Raw genomic sequence first — 25,707 nt, forward strand, 5'->3', positions numbered from 1 at the left:
TCTCCACTTAAAAAAAAAAAAGAAATCCAGCAAATATTGCACTGGGCAAATTTGCTGCACAAGAATTCTTTTACTCCCACAACGCAAGAACACTTTATTCCATTAAACTGGCATTCCATGATGCTCACCTTCCCGACAGGATCGCTGAGGACAAAGCGGGTGCATAAGCAAATGTGGTGAAGAAAGCTGATGGTGCCCGGCTATCAAAAGATAGAGCGTCTGGGGGCTTAAAGGCTTGAAGATAAACAAGCGGCCATCTGAGAAGCAACAAAATCCACATGGAAGAAGCACACCAGCCTGTGTGATCACAAGGGGTCAATAAGATCAGGTATCAGGCATCAAAGAACAAAAAAAATCATATCATTATGAATGAGGGGGAGTGCAGAGTGGAGACCCAAAGCCCATCTGTAGGCAACTGGACGCCCCCTTCCTTACAGAAGGGTCAGGGGAACAAGCTAGTCAGGGTGCAGTATAGCACTGGTGAAACATACAACTTTCCTCTAGTTCTTTAATGCTTCCTCCCCCCAACTCTCATGATCCCAAATCTACCTTACAAATCTGGCTAGACAGAGGATGTTCACTGGTACAGATAAGAGCTGGAACCACAGGGAATCCAGGACAGATAGGCCTCTCAGGGCCAAAGATAAGAGTAGCGATACCAGGAGGGTCAGGGGAATGTCGGGGGAGAAAGGGTGAACCGATCACAATGATCTGCATATAACCATGTCCCTGGGGGATGGACAACAGAAAAGTGGGTGAAGGTAGACATCAGACAGTGTAAGACATGAAAAAATAATAATAATTTACAAATTTGAAGGATTTGTAAGAGAAGGGGGGAAAGATGAAGAGCTGATACCAAGGGCTCAAGTAGAAAGAAAATGCTTTGACAATGATGATGGCAACAAATGTACAAATGTGCTTGGCACAATGGATAGATGGAGGGATTGTAATAAGGGTTTTACAAGCCCCCAATAAAATTATATATAAAAAAAGAATTATTTAAAGTGCTTGTGGTAGTCACCTGATCTAGTATCAATTTAAGGATTAAGTGTGTAGGGTGGTGTCTTGGCTGTCAATCTGGAGATAGCCAATAAGACTTCTGTGGGAATGACCTTCTCCTGAGAATTCTGGGAAATCTGATACTTCCTCCTTGGAGGCGGAAGTCTCTCTCTCTCTCTCTCTTTCTCCTACTCCCTGGGAGACATTGCAGAAGACAAGCCACATGGATGCAACCAGACTTCAGAAGCTGGAGAAGCCACAGAGAGACCCCTGCCAGCTCTGAGATGTTTCCAATGACACTGGAGCCAAAGATTTTCTACCCACTGGCCTGTGATCTTCTGCATTCGGCATCATCGCTTGTGTTTCGTGAGTCTGAAGAGGATTTTATAGATTGGTATCGGATATATGGGCTAATATCGGACTATGAACTTGGTCTGGACTGGGCTGGGATGTTGTCTCAATGTTAAATTGCTCTTGTATATAAAACTCTTTCTTATACACATGTGTGTCCATGGATTTGTTTCTCTAGTCGACCCTGACTCACACAGTATTGAAGAGCAGATAACACTTTGAGAACTAAAGTGTGCCTGACCCAAGTCATGGTATGTGGGGATGATAAAGAGACCTTTCCCCAACTTTGTCTCCCCCAAAGACATGTTAAACATTAGAGGCTATTTGCCAGCATCTCTGGGGAGGTCAGATGCTTAGAGACATCCCCCCTGAAGGCAGTCAGCTGCCAGACTACTGTCTGGTCCCATCACAGGTAGGGCCCCCCTCCCTGCTGTTAAGGACAATGGGCTACTTCTCCCTAAAGGCTTGTGGCCATTAGCTTGGTTCCAGTAGGTGGGATTCACACCCTACTGATAATGGTTTAGAACAGGTCAAACCTGCTCAGTGACATCCAAAGTTAGGCTGCCATCCTGAATCTAGGATCCGCCCTTCTTGTCACATGTATACTCCAAATACCTCTTCTTCCTATTGTGTGTATGTCCCTAGATTGTCCCCTCTCATTGCTGTATAACCTATAGTGCAACCCCTTCCTGTGACATGCTACTTCACCTGTAATTAGTGAGCTTGCATGCCCCCCAAAGATATAGATCTTGGTTAGCAATAAAGAGCCCTCTCGGGTTCTGCCCTTGGCCTCTCCTGGGCTCCCTCTCCTCTCCAGTCCTCTCTCCCCTCTTCCCTTTCCCTAGTCCTCCTCCCCATCCCCCTCTCTCCTGCCCTTCAGTCTCCCCTCTCCACGTAGACCACCAAGGTGGGCTGAGGTGAGCATGCTACCACGAATTGTGTCTGACTCCATTATTTCAATCTCTCTCTTATTTCTCATGCTCTCTAGGACTTTAATCTTTATATATATATATATATATATATATATATATATATATATATATATATATATATATATATATATATATATACTATGCAATTGTGCCTATCAAACCCATGATTGGTTGTGGGGAGCTGGCATCTCCCCCCACAGTGGTATTTGCCATCACCCTATATGCATACGAAAGCTGGAGAATAAGTCAGGAAGACCAGAGAGAACTGATGTGTTTGAGCATGGTGCTGGTGAAAAATGTTGACAGTACCGTGGATGGCCAGAAGAACGAGCAAATCTGTCTTGGACGAAGTACAGTGAGTGTTCCTAAGACTTTGTGTTTGTGCTTCGGTCATGTTATCAGGAGAGATCAATCCCTTAAGAAGAATACCAAGCTGGAGAGAAGTCAGTGAAAAAGAGAAAGTCAAAAATAGAAAGAAGAAAAAAAAAGAATATGAATCAACACCGTGGCTGCGCCCATGGGCTCAGACATAACCATTGGGAGGACTGTGCAAGATGGGGAGAGGTTTCTTCTGCTGTGCTGGGGTCACTTCGAAGCAGAGCTGACGATGCCACCAAACAACAACATCTGTGAAAAGAGACAACGGAGAGGCTCAGAATCATCCTCTGGAACAAGGCCAGTGGCTGACAACAGAACAGGTCAACAATTGTTCACGTGCAAGTTCAAGTCGGAGCTGAAGAAAACTAAAGCCACAGGAGCCAAACTTGAACCTCACATGTATCCTGCCTAAACTCAGAAACCATCTCAGGGACAGACGGGCGTATTGAACACTAATGGTGAAAGATCAAACAAGTCGGGGTGTGACGTTCAGATGATCTTCTAGCAAAGAAGCAGAAGGTCATGAAAAAGACAGGGGATGGATGTCAGTAAAGGCTCTGGACCTTGCTCTTGAACACAGACTAGCTAAAGGAAATACACGAAATGAAAAGTGAGAGACCTGGACAGAAAATGTCATAGAATGGCTCGCACAAAGTAAAGTGTTTTAATGAAATACACAAAGACAAAAACAAAACATACAGATTTCTATTAGCAAATTGAAAGAGATGACCATGACCAGCATTTCTCAAGTTGAAAGATCTGGAGGGGAAAAAAAGCCGTGCATTGATTTTTGTACTGCTAGACAAATAACTCTGTCTTGAAAGAACTATAGCCAGAAGACTCCCTAGAAGTAAGGAGGGGGAGACGTCATCGCACCGACTCTCAACGCGTTGTCCAGAGAGACTAGTCCCTGGCAGAGGACAGACGTGGTAAGGCAGAGGGTTGGTGAAAGGGAGGAAGACTCTGAAGGAAATAAAGTGACAAAGTATCGGCAGCAATGGTCTCCAAGATGCCCGTGATGAGGATGTTTTGAGAAGTGTTACGTCGGTTGCACGTAGGGTCTCTGGGATTTGGAACTGACTCCGTGGCACTAACAACGGCAAGAGCATTGAATGATGCAGCAAGGGATACCCAGGCACTCTGCTCAAGAACTGGTCTGCATTCAGCCATGTTGCAGTTAGTGAATGAACAAGAACTGGTGCTGTTGCAGCTCGAATCCCGAATGGCACTGAACGCACCGGCGAAAAACAAAGCCCAGGAATGTACAGAATACCAACTGAGATATTTCAACAAATGGCTATGATCCTGGAAGCAGTCACTTATCTATCTGGCCAACCAACTGGAGGCATTTCCAAAATATGCCCATTCCAAACAAAGGTGATCCAAGAGAATGTGGAAATTCTCAAACACTATCATAAAGATTGTTTACATACAAGTAAATGGTTGAAGAGGTACATCAACTGTGACCTACCAGATGCAAGCTGGATTCAGAATTCAGATGAGCACATGAAATGAGGGATAAAGCAGAGGATACCAGAAAGATGTTTACCAGTGTGTGTTTGTTTGTTCCTGTGTTTTACTGACCACTCAAAGTCATCTGTGTGGACCACAACATTGCAAGAAAGCAGGGAACACTTACTGTGCTCATGAAGAACCCGTCTCCATACATAGATAAGGATGCAGGCACCGTTCAAACAGAACAAGGGCTACTACATGGTGTAACATCAGGAAATGTGTGCATCAGGGTTGTATCCTGTTATCATATTTATCCAATCTGTATCCTTAGCAAATAACCCCGGAAGCTAGACTATATGAAAAATAGTGCACCATTACTATAGGAGGAAGGCTCGTTAACAGCCTGTCAAATGCGGGTGACACAACGTTGCTTGCTAAAAGGGGAGTGGACTTGAAGCAATTAGGGTCGCACCGTTCAGTACCAATTACAACTCAAGGGAAAGAAAACCCAAATCCTCACAGGTGCACCAGTGGGTATTATCATGAGAAGTGGAGAGAATATTGAAACTGTCTTAGGCTGGGTTGTCTTAGAGAAGCAAACCCAGTGAAGCTTACAGATGTATATATAGAGATTTAGCTGAAGGAAATTGCTCACACAGCTGTAGAAGCTAATAAGGTCCAAGTATGTAGGTTAGCTGTCAGTCTGAAAGCTTCTCCTGATTCCTGTACCTCCAGGGCTGTTGAACCCAAATTGGTCAGTCAGAGCCAGGCTGCTGGTGCAGAGACAAACTAGTCAGTCCACGGTTAGCAGATAAGACAGCAAACTTCTGATGACTCTCAGGATCAATAGGCAATGTAGAAGGCCACTGGCTCAAGTCCAGAAAAACTAGAGTTCGGATAATGAGCCAGCTGTAAGATCCATATCCAGCAAAAAACAAGTAAATTTTGCTAGAGCATCCATCCACTGCAGATTCAAAATAGGCCACATGGAGCTCTCACCATGGAAGTGTTTACATTGTATTAGATCTCATCACAGGGGATGACCGCCTTTACAGCCAAACCACTGAAAATCCTGGCTCAGGCCAACTGACAAACAACCTGAATCACAAAAGTTGTCAAGGTTTCACAATGTCATGGAAGCAGCAATGAAGAACTCAAACAATGTACGGCATTCAACAACTCTGCTGCAAAACTCCGCTGTAGAGTGTTCAAAAGCAAAGAGGTCACTTTGAGGGTGAATGTGGACCTGACCCAAGTCATGCTATTTTCAAACGCCTTATGTACATGTGAAAATTGGACAATGAATAAAGAATACCAGAAAAGAACCGATGTGCTTGAATAAGGCATTGGTGAGGAATATTAACGATACCGCAGACTGCCAGAGAAACAAACAAATCTCTTAGAAATACAGCCTATGTGTGGTACGATTTTGCTCGCCTAGTAAGAGTTTTAAATTTTTCCATGTGAAATACTCTGCCTTAAACATATATGTGAGTTACATAACTGTTAAGAATAAGAGTCTGAAGGGTGTGAGGGACGAAGCTGGGAGAGTGGAGGGTGAGTGGGTTGGAAAGGGGGAACTGATTACAAGGATCCACATGTGACCTCTTCCCTGGGAGAGGGACAGCAGAGAAGGGGGGAAGGGAGACCCCGGGTAGGGCAAGATATGACAAAATAACGAGGTATAAATTACCAAGGGCATATGAGGGAGGGGGGAAAGGGGAGGGGGGGGGGGAAAAAGAAAGAAAAGAGGACCTGATGCAAGGGGCTTAAGTGGAGAGCAAATCCCTTGAGAATGATTGGGGCAGGGAATGTATGGATGTGCTTTATACAATTGATGTATGTATATGTATGGATTGTGGTAAGAGTTGTTTGAGTCCCTAATAAAATGTAAAAGAAGAAAAGAGAAAAAAATGATTAGGGCAAAGACTGTACAGATGTGCTTTATACAATTGATGTATGTATATGTATGAACTGTGAAAAGAATTGTATCAGCCCCAATAAAATGTTAAAATAAAATAAAATACTTAAGATCAAAAAAAAAAAAAAGAAGAGTCTGATTTAATAAATGGCTCATTTCAAAGCTTGAACAAACAAACAAACAAAGAAATGCAGCCTGAATGCTTCCTAGACGTGGGAAGGATGACAATTCATCTCTTAGACTTCGGACCTGTTTCAGAAAATACTAGTCCCTGGAAAAGGACATCATGCTTGGGAAAGTAGAGGACCAACTGAAGAGCGGAAGAGCTTCCATGAAATGGACTGACAGTCCTGCAGGCACAGGCTCCAGTGGAGGGCTGAGATGACTGTGAGGTGGCACAGGCTGGGCAGTTTCATTCTGGTGCCCATAAGATGCCTGTGAATTGCAGCCAACTACAGGGCACCTAACAACAACAGGTTTCATTTAACTTCATAAGAAACCACCAGACAGTTCTCCAAAATAATTACACCACTTACACTCCTACCAGCGATGCCACCAGATGTCGTCGAGTCTCGGTTTTCCCACATGGTCACCAACATCTTGTGTTTGTCCGTCTTCCTGTAGCTATTCTGGTGGGTGTCAAATGGAATTATGGTTTTGATTTGCATTTCCTGGATACTTCATCACGCTGACCATTGTCACAGGTTGGATTCTCTCCTGGAAGCAGACGCGGAAGTTGAAATTAGTGGGCGGGAATTTTAGGCTGTGCTGTAGGGCCGCTGGAGGACTGTGGGAGGGAAGAGACAGACCAGGATTGGGCAGAGGACGGACTGAGCTGGAACTCAGTCTCAGCAGAGCCCTTGGGGAATGGGGAAGCTGGGACAACCCTTCAAAGGTGTCCTGACTTTGTTAAAGGCCTCTTCAACCCCCTGGCTGGTTAGTCATTGGATGCATATCACTCCAGGCAGAAGGCATGGCCTTAAGCAAATCAAGACTCTTCTTTCAACACAGAAGAATCTCTGAAGTGGCTGGTAGCTGGGGGCTATCAGCTGACCTCCATTCCAATGAATCTTTCATTCCTTAGGGATAATTTGGGTGGCACTTTACATGAAGTAACTGTTTATGGTTTTTGCCCATTCCCTAATTGGGTGGTTATTCTTCCGTTTTGTTTTTGTCTTATAATCAAAACCCAAATCCCCTGTCATAGAGTTGACTCCAATGCATATTGACCCAATATAGGAGCTCCAAGACTGTACCTCTTTTTTTTTAAAGTTTATTTATTGGGAGTTAATACATATATCATATCATTCCATAGTTCAATCACATCAAGCAGAATTGTACAATTGCTACCACAATCAGTTTCCAAGCATTCTTTTTTTTTTTCCTTCCAAACATTCTTTTCTTCCCGGACTCCTTGACATCTTCTCCTGTACACCCCCCTGCCACCACCACCACCATTGTACCCACCCACCTACAGGGAAAATCCCTTCTTCTACTCGCTGCACATCTTTCTGGGAGCAGTCCCATCTTTCTCTGGCAAAGTGGCTGGTGAGTGTGAAACACTAACCTTAGTATTTCCACCCCAGTGCCTAACCCTCAGCACCACTATGACCTGTGAATACTTCCCCAGTCGGTGTCTTATTTCGTCATTTCTTAGCGGGGCCTGGATTGTTCCCGGCCTGTTCCAACTCACAGCACCCCCAGGACAAAGGAGAACTGTCCCATCAGATTGGCAGCGGAGGAGTTCGAACCACCGACCTCTAGACTAGCAGTCAAGGGCTGAACCTTATCCCACTGCACTCTTCTCTCTGTGGTTTCTTTAAATGAGCAGAAATTTTCGTTTCAATGAAGTCCTATTTATCTTTCTTCATTCCTTTTGTCGTCAGTGCCTTTTGGGTCCTAGCAAGAAACCTTTGCCCCCTCGAGGTTGCAAAGAAATTCCACCCCCTTTTTTTTCTTTATCTAAAACAGTGGTTCTCCACCTTCCTAATGCCAAGACCCTTTTTAATACAGCTCCTCACGTGGTGGTGACCCCAAACGTGGGCGTATCAGCATGTGGATGGACCTGCCTGGAGCGAAGGATCGAGGAGCGGTGTCTCGGTTCCTAAGACCATCACCATCTGAAATATGGTCTTAAGCGACCCCTGTGAAAGGGTCATTTGACCCCCAGGTTGAGAACCATTGTTCTAAAAGCTCGTGGTGTCGTTAGACGCCATGGCCACAGCAGCCCTATGTACAACGGAACGAAACCCTGCGCCGGCCAGAGCCATCCTCTCCATGCCTTCTGACCCAGCCGTCGCTGCAGCGAAGCATCTGGTGGAGGGCCTTCCTCCCTGTTGCTGCCCCTCTGCTTGATCAAGCATGACGTCCTTTTCCAGGGACTGGTCTCTCCTGGCAACATGTCTAAACTGTTGCTAAACTTTTACAAAGAAAACAATTTATTGTATTTTTGTTTGTATTGAAATTATACAAGGCAAAACCAAAATCTGATTCAAGTGAATTATTTAATATGGACCTGTCTATCATCCTTGTAGTTCGCATCAAGTGATTAAGTAGAACTTTGCAAAATAATAAGATGCTTGTGGTTCACTTGAACCATGCAAATAGATGCATGACACTTTTGTGGAGTGGAACCATGCAAATAAGGTGTTTCCCGCCCTAAAGAGAGGACTGGTGGAGTGAGGTGCCTACTGGTGGAGTGAGGTGCCTCTGGACCTTTCCTGACAGGGCTAAGAGAGCTTAGTAATGACTTGTCAGAGCAGGGCAGAGGCAAGACCAAAAAGTCAAGGGCCAGAAAGCGCGGAGGCCTAGAGAGAAGCTTGTCTGTGGGCTTGAGAAGAGGCTGGTCTGATGAAGTGGCTGGGCCCTGAGTTGTTCCTGTTACCACCAAGGTGATGCCGATCTGAGATGATAGCCTGTTACTACCCTCATGATTGTGGGTATGGTCTCTGAGCTCTGTGTGACTACGGCAGCAAATTACAGAACTCCATAGAGAAGAAGAGAATGTGTGGAAGGGACGGTTGGTGTTAGACTTGGTAAAAGTCCTAGGAATGAGCCTTGGGCCGTTGGCCTCTAATCTCCTGCTCCCTTGTGAAGTTAGACGAGGTCAGGCACTGCCGCCATAATATTCTTACATATGTTTACAGTAGGGAAGGACATTACATGTTACAGTGCATGTATTGATGTGGGTGGCGTACCCACTCTCACTTTCTGAGTTGTTCCTCCCCGTTAACGTAAACTCACTGGCATCTCCCTCCAGTTCCTACTTTTGTTTTAAATCATTTTATTGGGGGCTCTCACAGCTCTTCTAACATCCGATACATCAGTTGTATCCAGCGTATTTGTACATAGGTTTTCATCATCATTTCCTACACATGTTCTACTTGAGTCCTCCATAGAAGCGTCTCTTTTTCCTCCTCCCCCCCCCACCCGGTGCCTACTTACTCTCTGGAATCACTGTTGTCACTTTGATCCCATACAGAGCTTAAGGGACATTATGTTTAGGCAAACATTCCTGAAGTCAAACTATTGTTTGTCTTTTGAGAAGATGTCAGGGATTTTTTTTTTCTTCTTCTTTTACATTTTATTAGGGACTCATACAACTCTTACCACAATCCATACATATACATACATCAATTGTATAAAGCACATCCATACATTCCCTGCCCCAATCATTCTCAAGGCATTTGCTCTCCACTTAAGCCCCTTGCATCAGGTCCTCGTCAGGGATTTTTTTTTTTCTACTTAAGATTGAAAGATTATTTTAAAGCAATCATTTAGGGGATTCACCTACCTTCGTGAATCCAGAAAGACTGGATTCCAGGAGATTTTACAAGTCTGTTTTACAATCTCTCTCTCTGTTCAAGACTCCTCTATAAGCTCTTTGATCAGACTGTCTGTGAGTTCTGATCTCATGGCGTAGGAGGCAGTTGTGCTCAGAGGCAGGTAGTCATCTCATCTTTCCCTCCTATCCCTAGCTCCCCTTATTCCTCTGTTGCTCCAGACAAACAGAGACCAATTGCTGGGCCTTGGCTACTTGTAAACTTTTAAGACTCCAGACACTATGCAAAACATCGGTAATAAAACAAAATGTGCTGCTCTTTTTAAAATTGTGTCTATTATGAGGAAGTTTTTTTAAAAATACAAAACGGTTACTTGATAGAGGTGATTCATAAAATTTAGATAACCATTAATAAAATTAATATTTTCAGTAATTCCAGAAATATCACTGTTCAAATATCGACACGCCGATTTCATAAGCCGTTTTATGGGTTTACTCGTATGATTCACATATCCTATCACTCGGCTGTCAATCACATCAAGAAAGGTTGTGCCATCATCGTCTCAGTCAGTTGTAGAAAAGGTTCATCTTCACTGGGAAACCCAAAAAACCGTGCGACTGGCTTTGCTTTATTGAGATGAGCGCAAGACTGCGGGTCTCTGGAACCAATCCCCAAACACCTCCAAGGCCTCTCCTATAAGAACCCAAGCTTAAGGTTTCTGGGTTCTGGAGGATAAAAGCCCATATAAATGTCCCCTCCACTCTCTCTAGGTTAAGATACAGACGTAGCTTCACATGACATTCATCTCCTGTCCTCCGCTAGGTCTTTTGTTTTTGTTGGATACCTCTCAGGTTAGATTAGGACCCACCCTACTCAGATCAGACTGATAATATCTTCACTCTCTAAACTTTCCCCCTTGGCACTCATTCCAATTCATAGCCGCCCTATAGGACAGAGGAGAACCTGTAAATCTTCATGGGAGTGGAAAGCCTCATCTTTCCCCCAGAGTTGTTGGTGGTTTCAAACTGTTGACCTTGTACCTGACAGTCCAGCATATAATCCACTATGACGCCTGGGCTCCTGATATAATAGCTTCAAAGACTCAGTTTAAAAAAATTTTTTAAAGGCCAGATTTGCAGATATCAAAGATTAGAACTGCCACATGAATGTGGAGGCCACAACCCAGTTCCTAATGAGAGATCATAACTGTTTTTGTTTCATGTGTTATTAAAATATACATGTTGTTAAATATTTTCCAGTATAATTTAATGGCTATAGATACGTGGTTACTTTTGTAACTAAGTTCCTATTCTTAGTAATTTAGGGTGTTTCTCATTTTTTGCTGTTTGCAATAGAATCCACATAAAATCAAGGGGGTAGCTGGCCTGGGCTAAGCTTTTAAAGATGCATCATTAAAGTACTGACAGGGAAACATAAGAATATAAGAAAGAGGAGGTGGGAAAAAAGGAAAATGAGCTGATTCCAGGAACCCAAGTGGAAGGAGAATTTTGAGAATGATGAGGGCAATGAATGTACACATGTGCTTGACTCAACTGATGTATGTATGGATTGTGATAAGAGTTGCATGAGCCCCAATAAAATGATTTATTAAAAAAGAAAGAAAGAAAGAGGAGGTGGAAGTAAAGGAAGAAGAGACAGGAAGAGAGAACAAAAGAAATGAAAAGTTTATGTTTTGCTTTCTCAGGATAAAACCAAGAGGAGATGATATTCATAAGACATAAACAACAACAACCCAGACCCTCACTGTCCAGTAAATTCAAGCTCAGGGCCGTCCAACAGGACAGTAGAACTGCTGCCCCTGTGGCTTTCCAGAGAGCAAAACTTCTCCAAATCTTTTCTTCTTGTCTTCACCCCTCATCACACCCCTCCCCTTTCGCCTAATCTCACCCTTCTCCGCTCCTTCTTCCTCCCTCCCTCCCTCCCCCTGCCTTTCCTCATTCCCACCCCTTCGCGGCCTCTCCTCCCCCACTACAAGCATCCTGATAACATTTTTGTCCCTTTCCTATAAATATTTGCTTTTTTCCCCCATGTAAATTAGATTAAAGTAGCATTTCATTTTTTCCTGTCCCCCAACCCGCTTCTCTTACTGGTCTAGCAGCAAAACATTCTTGACATGTGGGAGAGAGAAAGGTTGTAAAAACTTTTCACTTACTACCTTTTCTTCTCACAGGTATAACATACGCGAACGAACTTATACATACCCCCCCTCCGAAAGACAAATAATTGTTAACCGAGGGAGGCTGAATGTCTAGAATTTAAGAGTCAAAGAGAGTGAAAACCTTTCTTTAACACTCTGTATACATTGTGAAACGGACCTCCAGAAACGTACCAATTTACATTCTTTGCAGCACTATCTACGAATGCCTGCTCCCACACCGTCAGCAGGAGTATCTCCTTGGCTTTCTTTTCATCATTGCCGGTTTGGCAGGTGAAAGAGCTATCACATTTCACTTTGTATTTCTTTGATTGCTGTTTCCAAACCAAGCTCACTGCTGTGGCGTCAGTTCCGACTCTTGGGAAGTTTTTTTTTTTTTTGGTTTGGTTTTATATTGGCCATGTTTATTGCCTTGGTGAATTATTGCGCTGTTCTTGTTGTTTATACTATGCATTGTTTCATCTCTTCCCCTAAGTACCACCCTTCAGTCCTATGATGCCTATTTTGGAAAACGGAGACTTGCACAGATTAATTGCTTAGGATCTCAGTGGCTAGTCAGAGTCAGAGCCAGAGCCAGGCCCAGGCAGCAGCACAAGCACGCTGCTCCTCAACCCTTGACCTTCCTGTATCTCTTTCTGAAAACCCCCGGGCTGATGCAACTTCACCCAAAGAATGGCTGGAATGAGAGACCGGAAGTAATAAAGCTTGAGTTCCCAGTTAGCGCTTCCTTAACAAATGGTGCATAACTTGGCCCACCCAAAGCAGATGGGTTTCCATCACCTGCTTCATTGAAATATTAAGAACTAGTCAAAGACATTCTTTTCCCTTGATGGTCATCAAAATCACATGGCTCCCCAACAGTGCAACTCCAGTGCTTTCTGCCTCGAGAGCCTCTCAGAGCTTTAGTGTCTTCGTTGGTAAAATGAAGGATTGCACAATCTATAAAATTCTCTCTATCGCTTCTCGGCCTTTTGCTAAGATCAAGTGTAGTATCTGTTCTTATCAGCAAAATTCTCTCCGATTTCCAAATTATACTGTTTTCCAGTGGAAAAGTTATGCCTACATCCATCAGTTTTAGCTAATGAATGCTGTCAACCATTTGTGCAGTTTAGGAAATTCCCTTTTAAGAATTGCTTCTTCCTTTTTGACTTATCTTTCTGTTCTCGGCATTGCCCTTTCCCCATAACCTGTGGCTTTCTTTTCTCTCTCAGTTCCCCAAATGACCCTTCACCCGGCCTACGTTTGTTTCCCTGTCACTTTCTGTATGTATGGCCCCCACCACACACCTTGCTCTAGGTCCCCCGCCGTTTCTCTCTGCTTCTATTCTTTATGCCATGTTTGTAGAATCAACAGGGTGACCACAGAGTCTAGAAACATCAGTAGTTTCTCTTTTACAGAGGAACCCCTTAAATGACTTTTTTTTTCCATCTTGTAGCCCAGAATGTTTTATGTCACATTAAACCATGTCCCCAGGTTGGGACGCCACCAACAAATCTGATCCTAGTTTTACAGCTGGGTAAACTTGGACACTGGTGACGTAGTGATGATGTGTTGGACTGCCAACCACAAGGTCAGCAGTTTGAAACCATCACCCGCACCTGAGGAGAAAGGTAAGGCTTTATACTTTTGTAAAAAGTTACTCTGGGAAACCCACAGGGGCAGTTCGCCCTGTCCTATAGGGTTGCTAGGAGTCGGCTTTGATTCGATAGCAATGAGTTTGTTTTTTCATGACAAACTTGGGACACACAGCTAGTAGGTGATTCGGGGGTGATCAAACCAGCGATCTCACTGATGATGCCAGCGCTGAGCTCTATACTCTGGCTCTCTTTCCCTTTCCAGTGTGATGACTGAAACCTGGGGTGACCTGAGTGCGAGGTCATTTTCTATCAGTTCATCTTTGTTACTGTACTTAGGGTGTGAGGATGCTGTCATCTCGGGAGGAATGTTGAGTGTCAGCACTGGGTGGAATCTCACAGTGTCTCATACCCAGTCTGCTCAAAACGTGGGAATCTGTGAACCGGGAGAAAGCACCATGTGCAGGTACTTCTTCGCAGACACTTAGAAGAAGGGCAGGCAGCTAACACGAAGGGTTAAAGCATTCTTTGGCTCAGGGCTGTCGCTCAAATCCTTCGTCATGTGTTATTTTCTCTCCTGAAACAGGAAGCATACCAGCAGTATAAGCCATGTATTGTAAGGTCAAGCTAAATCCCCTCAAAATATCTGTGATCACCCTAACATATAATTGGGGGTCCTTGCTTATGTGAATTACATGATGCCCCAGGAGGTGGGATCTAAATCAGATGGGTTTAAAATCGGTGGGTCTAAATCGGATCCCTTCAGAGTGCTCAAAGAGAAGATCAGACATTAGGCATGAAGAGATGCGGGCAGAGGGGAGACCCAGGCCCCAGGGGAAGAAGAACACCACCCATCCACTGCAGACCCCCCCCCCCCAGCACCTCCCAACACAGGGAGCGCCTCACAGAGGAATCTGCATGGTTGAGATCTTCAGTCTCGAAAGCCAGCCACCTGTGTGCAGAACAACAGAAAGTCCTTTATAACTTCCTGTATTTATAGCTCAGGCTTAGATTACTTCTTTTTTTTATTTTTTGTTAAATCATTTGATTGGGGGCTCATCCAACTCCTGTCACAATCCCCACTTACATCCATTGTGTCCAACGCTCCTGTACATTTGTTTCCCTCGTCACGCTCAACACATTTGCTTTCTACTTGAGCCCCTGGCATCAGCTCCTCACGATTACTTCTTGTGAGACCTCACAGACTCCTTTGCAGGGATTGATAGAAATGCCGTATCGGTACTGCATGCTCTACAGGTTGGCACAGGATGAACCAAACATTTCCAGTGACAGACATTATATTGACCATATCATGCAATATCGTTCAACATATTGAGTTATTTGTTATAATATCCATAGGCCTTTACTGGGTGTGTGCACCTGTTTCCAGATCTTAAGGGCCCCTCTTTAGTTCATCAGTGGGCTTTTCCTTGCCTTTTCTGTCATTCATATTTCTTTTATTTTTTTTAAATTTAAGCATTTTAATTGGGGCTTGTACAACTCTTATCACCATCCATCCATCCATCCATCCATCCATCCGTCCGTCCATCGTGTCAAGCACATTTGTACATTTGTTGCCATCATCATTCTCAGAACATTTGCTTTCCACTGGAGCCCTTGGTATCAGCTCCTCATTTTTCCCCTTCCTCCCCGCTCCCCCCATTCATATTTCTGCATAAATGCACTTGTCATGAGATCCGGCCCATGGCGTAAGGACCGGGCCCGATGATAGAATCAAATGTTAAGTTGAGTCTGCTGAGCACCAGCAGTTGCTAGAACCGGGCCGTAGACCTGTCCTGCAGTTCCCAGGGAGGTCGTTTTTAAAAAATTCATTTTTCGTACAACTCTTATCACCATCCATCCATCCATCCATTGTGTCAAGTGCATATGTACATTTGTTGCCATCATCATTCTCAAAACATTTGCCTTCTACTTGAGCCCTCAATATCTGCTGCTCATTTTCCCCCTCCCTTCCCACTCCCCCCTACCTCATGAACCCTTCATCATTCATAAATTATTATTATTTTGTCATATGTTACACTGTCTGATGTCTACCCCCGGCCCTCTTCTCTGCTGTCCATCCCCCAGGGAGGAGGCTATATGTAGATTCTTGTAATTGGTTCCCCCTTTCTACCCTATATTCCCTCCACCCTCCAGACATCGCCACTCTTACCACTGGTCCTGGAGGAGTCATCTGTCCTGGAGTCCCTGTGTATCCAGTTCCTATCTGTACCAGTGTACATCCTCTGGTCTAGCCGGATTTGTAAGGTAGAATTAGGATCATGATAGTGGGGGGAGGAGGAAGCATTTAAGAACTAGAGGAAAGTTATGTTTGGTCGTTGCTACCCTGCACCCTGACTGGCTCATCTCCTCCCCACAACCCTTCAGTAAGGGGGAGGAATTGATTTTTACAGAACCTGTAAGATCTTAGGCATCTTAGGACTTCCCTGGCTGTGCGCTCAGGCCTTGCTTCCTCTGTCGTTCCAGATACATCAACAAGGTATGTGACCTTCATCGGAGTTGTAGAACTCTCCACAGTATCCTTCCCGTGCTCGCTTCGGCAGCACATAGACTGCAATGGGAACGATACAGAGAAGGTCAGCATGGCCCCTGCGCGAGGATGACACGCAAACTCGTCAAGTGTTACATATTTTTAGGGAATGCAATAAATGTAGCATCGTAAATAAATATAACTTTTATAATAATTTAAAAAGTATCCTACCAGTGATCTCTAGTAAGATTGAGTTCTTTCTTTTCCCAATTTAGATTGCTTCCTTAAAACTAAAAGCCTCAGGGATGAGCATCTTGTCCCCGCTTTTCCTCTCCTCTTTCTCTTCTTGCAGCCTCTCACTCCAAATCCGATATGAGTTATCAAGGCCCTTCGCACACTGTTCACAGCAGGCCATTCCACTGCTTACCTTCAGTTCCCGTATGTGACTGATGTATGGACTCCAGCACCACGTGTGTCGAACCCAGGGTTTGTGCTCAGTTGATGTTTGGGAAATAGAGTTTCCCAAAGTAACCTTGGGCTTTCGGTGTGCTTAGTTCTAGGGAATCCGAGATGAACTAAGCCTGATCCCTTCCAGTCTGGAAGACCCATGCAGAAACCCAGTAGGATCTACAGAGGAAGAACCATGGACTGACGGGGCACCTAGTCCCACTGGACACTTTTTTCTCTGCTTTTGGCTAAAATAGTCTTGACGTTCTTCCCCCCTCCCCTTCTTTTTCCTAGGCTAACACAGACCCTTCTACAAAGCAAGGTTATGGGTAAAGCCTGAGTTGTATACAAGGGATACATAAGAAAAAGTAGGGAAAGAAATAAAACAATAAATAAATTAATTCCAAAAAAAGAAAAGAAAGAAAAGTGCGTTAGAATTTGATAGGGACCTAAGCAGACTTAGGAGCCTTGGTGGTGTAGTGGTTACTCCCTAAGGCTGCTATCCACATGGTTGGCAGTTCGAAATCACCAGCAGCTCCTCAGGAGGGAGATGAGGCTTTACACTCCGGTAAACAGGTATAGTCTTGGAAAGCCACAGGGGGTGACTATATGTCAGCATTGACTCTGGATAGCTGTGAATTTTGTCCTTGTTGTTTAGGTAGACTTAACCTCCTGAGAGAGAGAAGTGTTTGGCTATAGTGCTTCCACGAATGTAGTGTAGCCTACAGGGACAGAGTTATGAAAACTTCTTAGATATAATCACACACCTTGAAGGCATGAGTCACTGGCCATGGGGGCTTAGGACCATCATCCCTGGAGATACCAAGGTCAGTTGGCATAACGTCGTTCAGAAAAGCTTGTCATCAGTTATCAAAGGTGCAACTATTGGTCTCTCCTTGTCCAGAGGAAAGAGGGATGGTGGAAATTGAACAACATATGCAAAGAATTATTCTAGTGGACAAGTGGACCACACCAAGATCAATCTCTACAACCCTAAGACTAGAAGAACTAGATGGTGCCCAGCTACCACGACCTGCTGCCCTGAAAAAGATCACATATCCTGGATAGTGTGGAGAAGATGTGCATGTGCAACAAAACCCAAAATCATGAAAGACCAGGCTTAGTAGCCAGAGAGAAACTGAGGGGATCCCCGAGACTGTGGCCCTTTAGTCAACCCTTCAGTTCTGGATCAGGAGCCCTGCCGCTCCACTGGTGACCCCTTGGGCTGCTAACTGCAAGGTCAGCAGGTGGAACCCACCAGCTTCTCCCGACCAGCAAGAGAGGGCTTTCTATTCCGATAAAGAGTCACAGACCTGGAAACTCACAGGGGCAGTCCTACCCTGTCCTACAGGGTCGCTAGGAGCAGGCATCCACTGGATGGCAGTGCGTTTCATTTTTTGGTTCTCCGGTCTAGAACTGAACTCACCCCAGTGTTAAAATAACCAACCATGTAAGACTGAAAGGATAGCTTTTGCCTAAGGTCGAAGTACTGGGGAAAGAAGAGATGAAAAGAGGAACCAGGGAGCAAGTGGATAAGTGATGGTATAGACGGGGGGATCGCAATGGATGAATTGAAATAAATTACTGAATGTAAAAATGATGCACTGCTCTGCAAGCCTTCACCTAAATTCATGATAAAAAGTTAAAAAAAAAACACCGAAAATGTCATCTGCAGAGACCTGCTATCTGTATTCAATCAGTACATATGACCTTGAACAAGTAATTTAGCTTCTTTATAACTAAATCCCATGAAGAAAGGATAATGATAGTAGCCAAGTTTAGTTGTTACTAGTTGCTTGCCCAGTTGGATTCATAACAAGGCTGTCTAGTGTTTTAGGGTACAAGAGACCCCATTTCAAATATAATATAAACAGGACATTTATTAAAATATAAAAAAGACAGACACACCCTCCAAATGCGGGAGACCACCAACAGGAGGTAGAAGTGTTGAGATGGGGTCCAACAATTGAGACTGGAGAGAAATAAGGCATGGGGCGGGTGTGGGGAAACTGCCACAGAGCAGCGTTGTTGGCAGCTCAGTACATCACAGTCACAGGCGCCACGACAGAAGCAGGGATGGAACCATTACTGAGACACGTACAGTGTTAGATAGCAAGACTTACAAGATTGGCTCAAGCCTTCCAATCAAGGCAACCAGGGCATGGCCTGAAGGACTCATGCAACCCCCTGAATGCTCTGCAGCATGGTCTAAGAGGGGTGGAGGCAATGCAGGCTCCAAGGCGTTCTCCCTGAAGGCAAGATTGTTGACTTCCTTGGCTAAGGATCAGAAAGCATTCAATGGAGGCTTAATCCCGGGGAGGACACTACAAGTGGGCCAACAATGCCACAGGACAAAAGACTGCCCTGACCTGCATCAGCCTCACAAAGTTCCCCTCCCTGGAGCCCATTGTTGCAGCCATTGTCTCCATCCCCCTCATTGAGGGCCGGTCTCTTTTTACTAACCCTCCCCTTACCAAACAGAATGTCCCTCTCCAGGGACTGATCCTCCTGATAGAACATGTCCAAGGATTGTGAAAGGAAGTCTTACCATCTTCATTTCTAAGGAATCATTTTGCTTTGTTTAAAGAGCATTCTATCTGTACTTCTTCCAAGTCATATGTGTTTGTTCTTGAATTCCATAATATTCTTCACCAACTTTATCATTCAAATGCATAACTTATTAAGGATTGGAGAAAGAGAAAAAGAACCACATATATGGAGGTGTGGGCAGGATAGTGTTGTTGATTTCATTTCTTGAGACAGGCTGTGTAAATATATATAGTATGTTTCTTTTAAAACCCAAAGAGAAAACAGCAACAAAAAGCCACCCTTTAGACTCCTTGTCTTTCAAACCTAAATAGTAGTCTGAGTGGCCTAAAAAAATAAAAAAGAAAATAGGAGAATGATGCTGGCAACACATGTACACATGTGCTTGACATATAGATGGATGAATGGATTGTGATAAGAGCTGTAAAAGCCCCCAATAAAATGATTTTTTTAAAAAAGAGAGCAAAAGAAAAACTGAAATGGACTTGGAGTCTTTAGTGACAAACAAGTTCATCTCAAACAAACAAAAAGTAACAACACAAACAAACAAAGCATCAATTATTCTCAGACCCAGCTTTCATATGCATATGGGAGGATTGAAAATACCATGGCTTAGGCCAGGCATGCCTTCTCCTTACAATGACACCTTTACTTTTTAAAATAATGCTTGAAAGAGGTGGTTTATAGCAGCTGTGCTCAACATAGCCTGTCCTTTGGTTTCTTGCCTCTGCTCCCACAGATATGGATTATGGATTAGGATCCAAGTAAAATGACATCCGTGACAACCCGATCTATTTCCTCCTCGGTTTATCCTGACATTGTTTTTCTGCTCAGTTTTGAGGGGTTGGTTATTGGTCCAGTTGTAAGGATGTTTTTGTTTTCTTTACATTGAGGCATAATCCACATGGAAGTCTTTGATCTTCATCAGTAAGTGCTTTGAGTCCGGTTGGCTTTCAGCCACCAAGGTTGTGTCCTCTGCATGTTGCAGATCGTTAATATGGTTGGCAAGAGTATTAAATGGGTTAACATGTTAGCTCTCATTATTGACTTTACTAAGGAGAGTAAATTCTGCATGGCAGAAGTTTGCTTTGTGAAGTTTGCATGTACAAAGACAGGGCAGGGGCAGAGAGAAGGGCATTGGGTTGTAGGCAGCTGAATTACTTTGACTAAATGAGTGAATTTGAAGTTCAGGGTGGGGGAGCAACCAGAGAAGAAAAGAGTGAGGAGGAGAAATAAAGAAAGGAGAAGGGAAAAAAATAGAAGTAATTTCAAATTTTCCACAGGATAGTAAGGCATCTTTTCAGAACCCAGTAACAACCAATCCACGGCCTTGGAGTCAATTCCAGTTGAGCAACCCCCAAAACAAGCATGTTTAATCTGAAATTGCTGACGTTGCTGAGATGGAAATCACCATGTATGTAAATTGGTACAACTCTTCAGAGAGCAATTTGGCAGTATTTATCAAAAGTAAAATATTCGTGTTTCTTGGTACTTCCAGGAGTATCTCTTGCAGTGGACTTGCTTTCCTTGCAATACTAACAGGCAGTGAGCAGCTCAATGCCCCTCAGCAGAAAACAAACAAACAAACCAACCTATGGCCCGCCAGTCCATTCTGACTGGTGGCGACCTTGGGTATCACAGAAGAGAAGAACTCCATCGGGTTAACTCCTGCTGTGTCAGGCTGGGTAGACTAGAGAAACGAATTCATAAACACTCATATGTGTACACGAGAGAGTTTTATATCAAGGGTAATTGGACATTAAGAAAGCATCCCAACCCAGTCCAGTCCAACCCCCTAAATCCAATATTAGCCCATATGTCCAATACCAATCTATAAAGTCCTCTTCAGACTCACGAAACACATGCAATGATGCTGAATGCAGAAAGATCACAGCCCAGTAGGTGGGGAGTCTTGTGGATTCAGTGGCATTGCAAGCATCTCAGCACTGGCAGGGGTCGCTACGTGGCTTCTCCAGCTTCAGAGGTCTGGTTGCATCAGGGTAGGTCCATGTGGCTGCTAGATTTCCCTGGGTAGAGATATACCTTGGCCCTTGGCTTTGCACGAGAAAGAATTCATACCGAAGCCTGGTTTGTGATCCAAGTGAGTTTTATGAGAGTTAGAAGAAGTTTCAGGTTTACACAGGTTCCCGCAGGGCTCCTCACCCTGTGCAGCCTCCCTAGAAGCTGCCCCAAAAGTCACAGGGTCGGCTCCGGACTCCTGTCTTTTTAATTATTCTGCGGGGAGGCGTGGTGGACGACCTTGGTTGACTCTATTGGCTGAATTGAATTTACCTGGCCTAGGTGGGCCAATCCAAGTGCAGCACCCACCCAGGTGTACCTCCCCGGAAACCTGAGCCTCTGAGCATGTGCAGTGTACCACTCCTTCATGGGTAGCTCAGACCTCCGGGCATGGGTAATGGACCCCCAGTCCCTAAGCCAAAATACCTAACATGACTTCTCCAGCTTCCAGGGCATAGTGCCATGTGTCTTGTCAGCAGAGAATCTCCCAGGGAGTCAGCAGAGTCAGAGAAGTGTCTCCCGCCTCCAAGGAGAAAAAAAATACAGGAGTTCCCAGAATTCTCAGGAGAAGGCCATGCCCACACTGCGGCCTCATTGGTTATATCTTGACTGACAGGCCAGACTCCACCCCTTCACTTGTAATCCTCTCTAATTGACACCAGATTACGTAACTACCATGGACGCTATCTATTCTGAAGCAGATCACTAGGCGTTTCTTACAGGGTCGCCGGGTGGGTTTGAACTGGCAACCTTCATGCCAATAGTTGAGAGCAGCATCAGGGGACTGATTACATGTATAAGCTTTAGCATACAAGGGAATAATGTGCAGCCATCGGCAAAGATTGAGACAGAGTTATTGATATTATTTGGAGTAATGGAATGATGTTGCTGTTGTCGTTAGGTGCTGTCCAGGCAGTTCCGACTCATAGTGACCCTTATGGACAGGGGAAGAACGCATTGTCTGGTCCTGGGCAATCTGTACAATTGTTATGTTTGAGCGTCTTATTTATCAGACAATGTTCTGGTGTTCTTCATAATCCCTCGAAAGTGAACTCTTATTCCTTCTTCCGAGTCAGTTCTTAATCTGGAAGTGCCTTGAAATATATTCCCCATGGGTGGCCTGCTGGCATAGCTCCCAGTAACCCAACCACACTCAAGCCACCACATGATGACAGACCGACAGAGGAGTGGGGTACAGACTAAGAGGGGACCATCTATCCCAGACAAAAGAGAAGCACCAGGAGTCCACAGAAGGACCCCGGAGAAGAACATGGAGACGACCAATTTAGAGCGACTGGTGAGAATAATAAGGTCACAAAGGTACAATTTGGGATTTATAAAGCCTCCCTCGGAGCTGTATGGACCAAGAGTCAGCCTGACTCCAGGTAAGGAATCAGCAGGGAGAGGGAGGTCCTTAGAGATTCCTTAACCAGAGCTGGTGTTGGAGGCTCACTTTGGGAGATTCATAAATTGGTGGTGCTTGGGTGCAGTCTAATTTATTTGATAGCCTGGGGGCAGATCCGAGTAAGCTAGCGCAGGAGAAGGAAGATGGGGTCAAGAAAATGAGCCTCAGGAATTGTGGCTAGATAAGCAGTCAGGGGGAATTCCAACTAGATTGTCCACTATGATCAAAGGTACCAATTAAGAGATTGATGTCAGGATAGAGGGGAGGGGTCTTACTGTCCTACTGAAGGAGTGCCTGGTGGTGTGTGAAGTAAGCCTTTGCCTGCTAAGGGTAAGGTCGGTGGTTCAAACCCCTCCGTTGATCTCTAAGACAAAGCCATAGGGATTTACAGTCTCAGAAACCCTCCATTGGATTGCTGAGTCAGAACTGACTCGCTGGCCGTGAATTTTACTGCCCTATTGAATGTCGCCCCCACCCCCCACGGTCCCCAGCAAGTTAAATAATGGTATACTGAGAAAAATAAGTCATAGGATAGATGACAGAAACAAGATTTAAAATTAACCTGACAGATTGGAACAAAGTACCAAAGTCAACAAGATGAAATTTAGCAGGGATAAAGTGTAAAACCTACGCTTAGTTGTTTGGTTATTTTTTAATCAATTGCACAGGAAAGAATAGAACTGGCTTGACAGCATTTATGTAAAAAAAAAAAAAGAAAAGATTTAGGTCTCATCGAATCCCATAAACATCAAACCCAGTTGTGGCCGAGTCAATTCTGACTCATGTCAATCCATGTGTACAGTAGACTGACTTGAACCACAACCTTTCAGGTAGCAGCCAAGGGCTTAACCGCCGTGCTACCCATCGTTTCATGAGAAGACGCGGTGAACATAAGAAGTGGTAACAGCCTCACTGTATTTCGAACGGTTCAGTTCTGGGTGCCACATAGTAAGAAAGATATCAATGAACTAGCATATGGCTAGTGAGGGATGAGAACGGATACGGGTCCTGCGTTAGTCTGGGTGGAACGGAGAAACAAATTCAGGGAGACTCATGTCTATAAGAAAGAGCTTCATCTACAAGAGCAGTTAAATATTGAGAAAACATCCCAGTTCAGATCATGTCCATAGATCTGATATTAGCTCGTGTGTTCGATACCAATCTATAAAGTCCTCTTCAGACTCACGAAACACGTGCAGTGACACGGAATGCAGGAAGATAACAGGCCATTGGGTGGGAAGTCTTGTGGACCCAGTGGCGTTGTAAGCATCTCAGGGCTGGCAGGGGTCTCCACGTGGATCTTTTGGTTCCAGAGGCCTGGCTCCCTCAGCCTCTCTCCATGTCTTCTCCACAGGGATGTCTTGCAGGGGGTGAGGAGAGAGAGAGAGAGAGAGACTCCTGTCTCCAAGGAATACAGGAATTCCCGTAATCCTCAGGAGAAGGCCATGCCCACATAGAAGCCTCATTGGCTATATCCTGATTGACAAGCTAGACTCCACCCCTTCACTCTTCATCCTCAAACTGACACTAGATGGTGTAACTGTCACAGATCCCCTACGCTTACCTAGTGCAGAAAGGTTTGAGTTCCTAAATATGGGGAGGACAAAACTGTAATGGATAATAGTCTCACTCCTGCCAAGTCGTCGTTCCTGACTCAACATGACCCAATAGGACAGAGCAGAACCGCCCGGTGTGAGTTTCCAAGACTGCGACTTTATTCTTTAAAGACGTTAACCGTTTCTGAGCATAGGAAGCCTCATGTTTCTCCCGAGGAGAAGCTGGTGGTGTGAGACTACTCATCTTTCAGAAGCAGTCTGATGCACCGTCACCCACGATGTCACCAGGACTCCTCTGGATAGATTAAAGCTGTCCGCAAGTCGCTGCTGGTCATTTATGAGGTTAGCCACATGAAACTGTCAGTATTCGCTCATTTTTGACATATTAAGACGGCCGTTGCTTTGGGCTCAATCGAACAGAGGAGGATGTGGGCTCATCTTGTAACGCTGTACAGGGCACACGAGAATCGTTGGGTGAAAAGGGGAAGTAACTATTGCTTCCGTATAAGGAGGGCTTTGTCCCAAGCGGATGCTCAAGAACAGAACACGCAGCATTGCAAAGCTCCAGGTGCCCCCACTGAGAGCGTCCGGGCAGAGCTGGGTGGCAATTCAGTGGGCGCCTCTCTGTGATCCCGCCTGTGTTCTCAAGCTCTCTGGCTGGTAGAGGGTTCACACTTAGTGATCTGGTCAGTCTGTGCAGCTCGCCTTCCTGTGTTTGTGCACTTCGATCTCCTTGCCTAGAAGCCCACCGCTCCCAGCCACGTGCCCTCAAAACTCCTACTTCTCTTTGTACACTCAAGTGTGGCCTCACCTACGCTCCCCAAATGGTCTGTGGTCCTTAGAGCCACCTTGTACCTATGCTCACTGGTGGAGTGTCACCTAGCATTCTTGGGCAATATTCTGTGTACTGGTCGCTTTCCTACGACATGTGAGTGACTTGTGGGAAGAAACCATGTCTTTTTCATCCTTCTAGATGACTAGAAAAGTCTCTGGCAGAGGGGACCAATAAAATCAGTGACTTGACACAGACTCCCAGCCACGGCCACCCTATTTATGTGAGTACAACTGTGCTCCACAGGGTTTCCGGTGGCTGCCTTGTGCGAAGCAGATTCCCAGGCCTTTCTTCCTGGGGCCTGTGGGTGGACTCCAACCTCCAACCTTTCCGTTTAATCATTGGCACCCGCCAGGGACTCCATCGAACACATGATAGATAAAAACTGTTTGCTACATGAGTCATGTCGGAAGTTGTGATTGTATATATGTGCATTAACCCATCCAGTGACCTCACGGGAGTCCACTGGTCGTTTAGAACTGCTCTCTAGGCTTTCTGAGAATATAAATCTCTATGGGAGCAGACAGCCTCCTCTTTCTCCCATGGGAGGTCTGGTGGCGTTAAACTGTCAACCGTTCTTAGTAATCCAACACTTACCCCCTGTACCAGCAATTGATCCTTGTATACATGTGAAAAAATTCTAATGTTATATATACATGCACTTAGGTGGATTTTTAATCAAGTATTTTAAAAAGTAATACCTTTAGCTGTGTAATTATCTTTGCGCTAGACTGTTTTATACCATTAAAAAAATGAAGATCATGACCCACAAAATTAATTTCATGGCCTACCATAGGTCCCAGCCTCGATGATCCAGAGCAGAGACTTGAAGGGAAGGTTCA

General features: G+C 44.8%; 2 non-coding genes across 2 annotated transcripts; both read left to right on the top strand.

The window, feature by feature from the left end:
* The first annotated feature begins 12,949 nt into the window (after nucleotides 1–12,949).
* LOC142460337 (U2 spliceosomal RNA) lies at nucleotides 12,950–13,135 on the top strand. Its single transcript, XR_012786563.1, has one exon. It is a non-coding gene; the product is annotated as a U2 spliceosomal RNA (small nuclear RNA).
* A 2,981-nt stretch (nucleotides 13,136–16,116) lies between these two features.
* On the top strand, nucleotides 16,117–16,223 carry LOC142460404 (U6 spliceosomal RNA). Its single transcript, XR_012786615.1, has one exon. It is a non-coding gene; the product is annotated as a U6 spliceosomal RNA (small nuclear RNA).
* Nucleotides 16,224–25,707: the final 9,484 nt, after the last annotated feature.

Source organism: Tenrec ecaudatus, chromosome 10, assembly GCF_050624435.1.
Source record: "Tenrec ecaudatus isolate mTenEca1 chromosome 10, mTenEca1.hap1, whole genome shotgun sequence".
NCBI classification, from domain to species: Eukaryota; Metazoa; Chordata; class Mammalia; order Afrosoricida; family Tenrecidae; genus Tenrec; species Tenrec ecaudatus.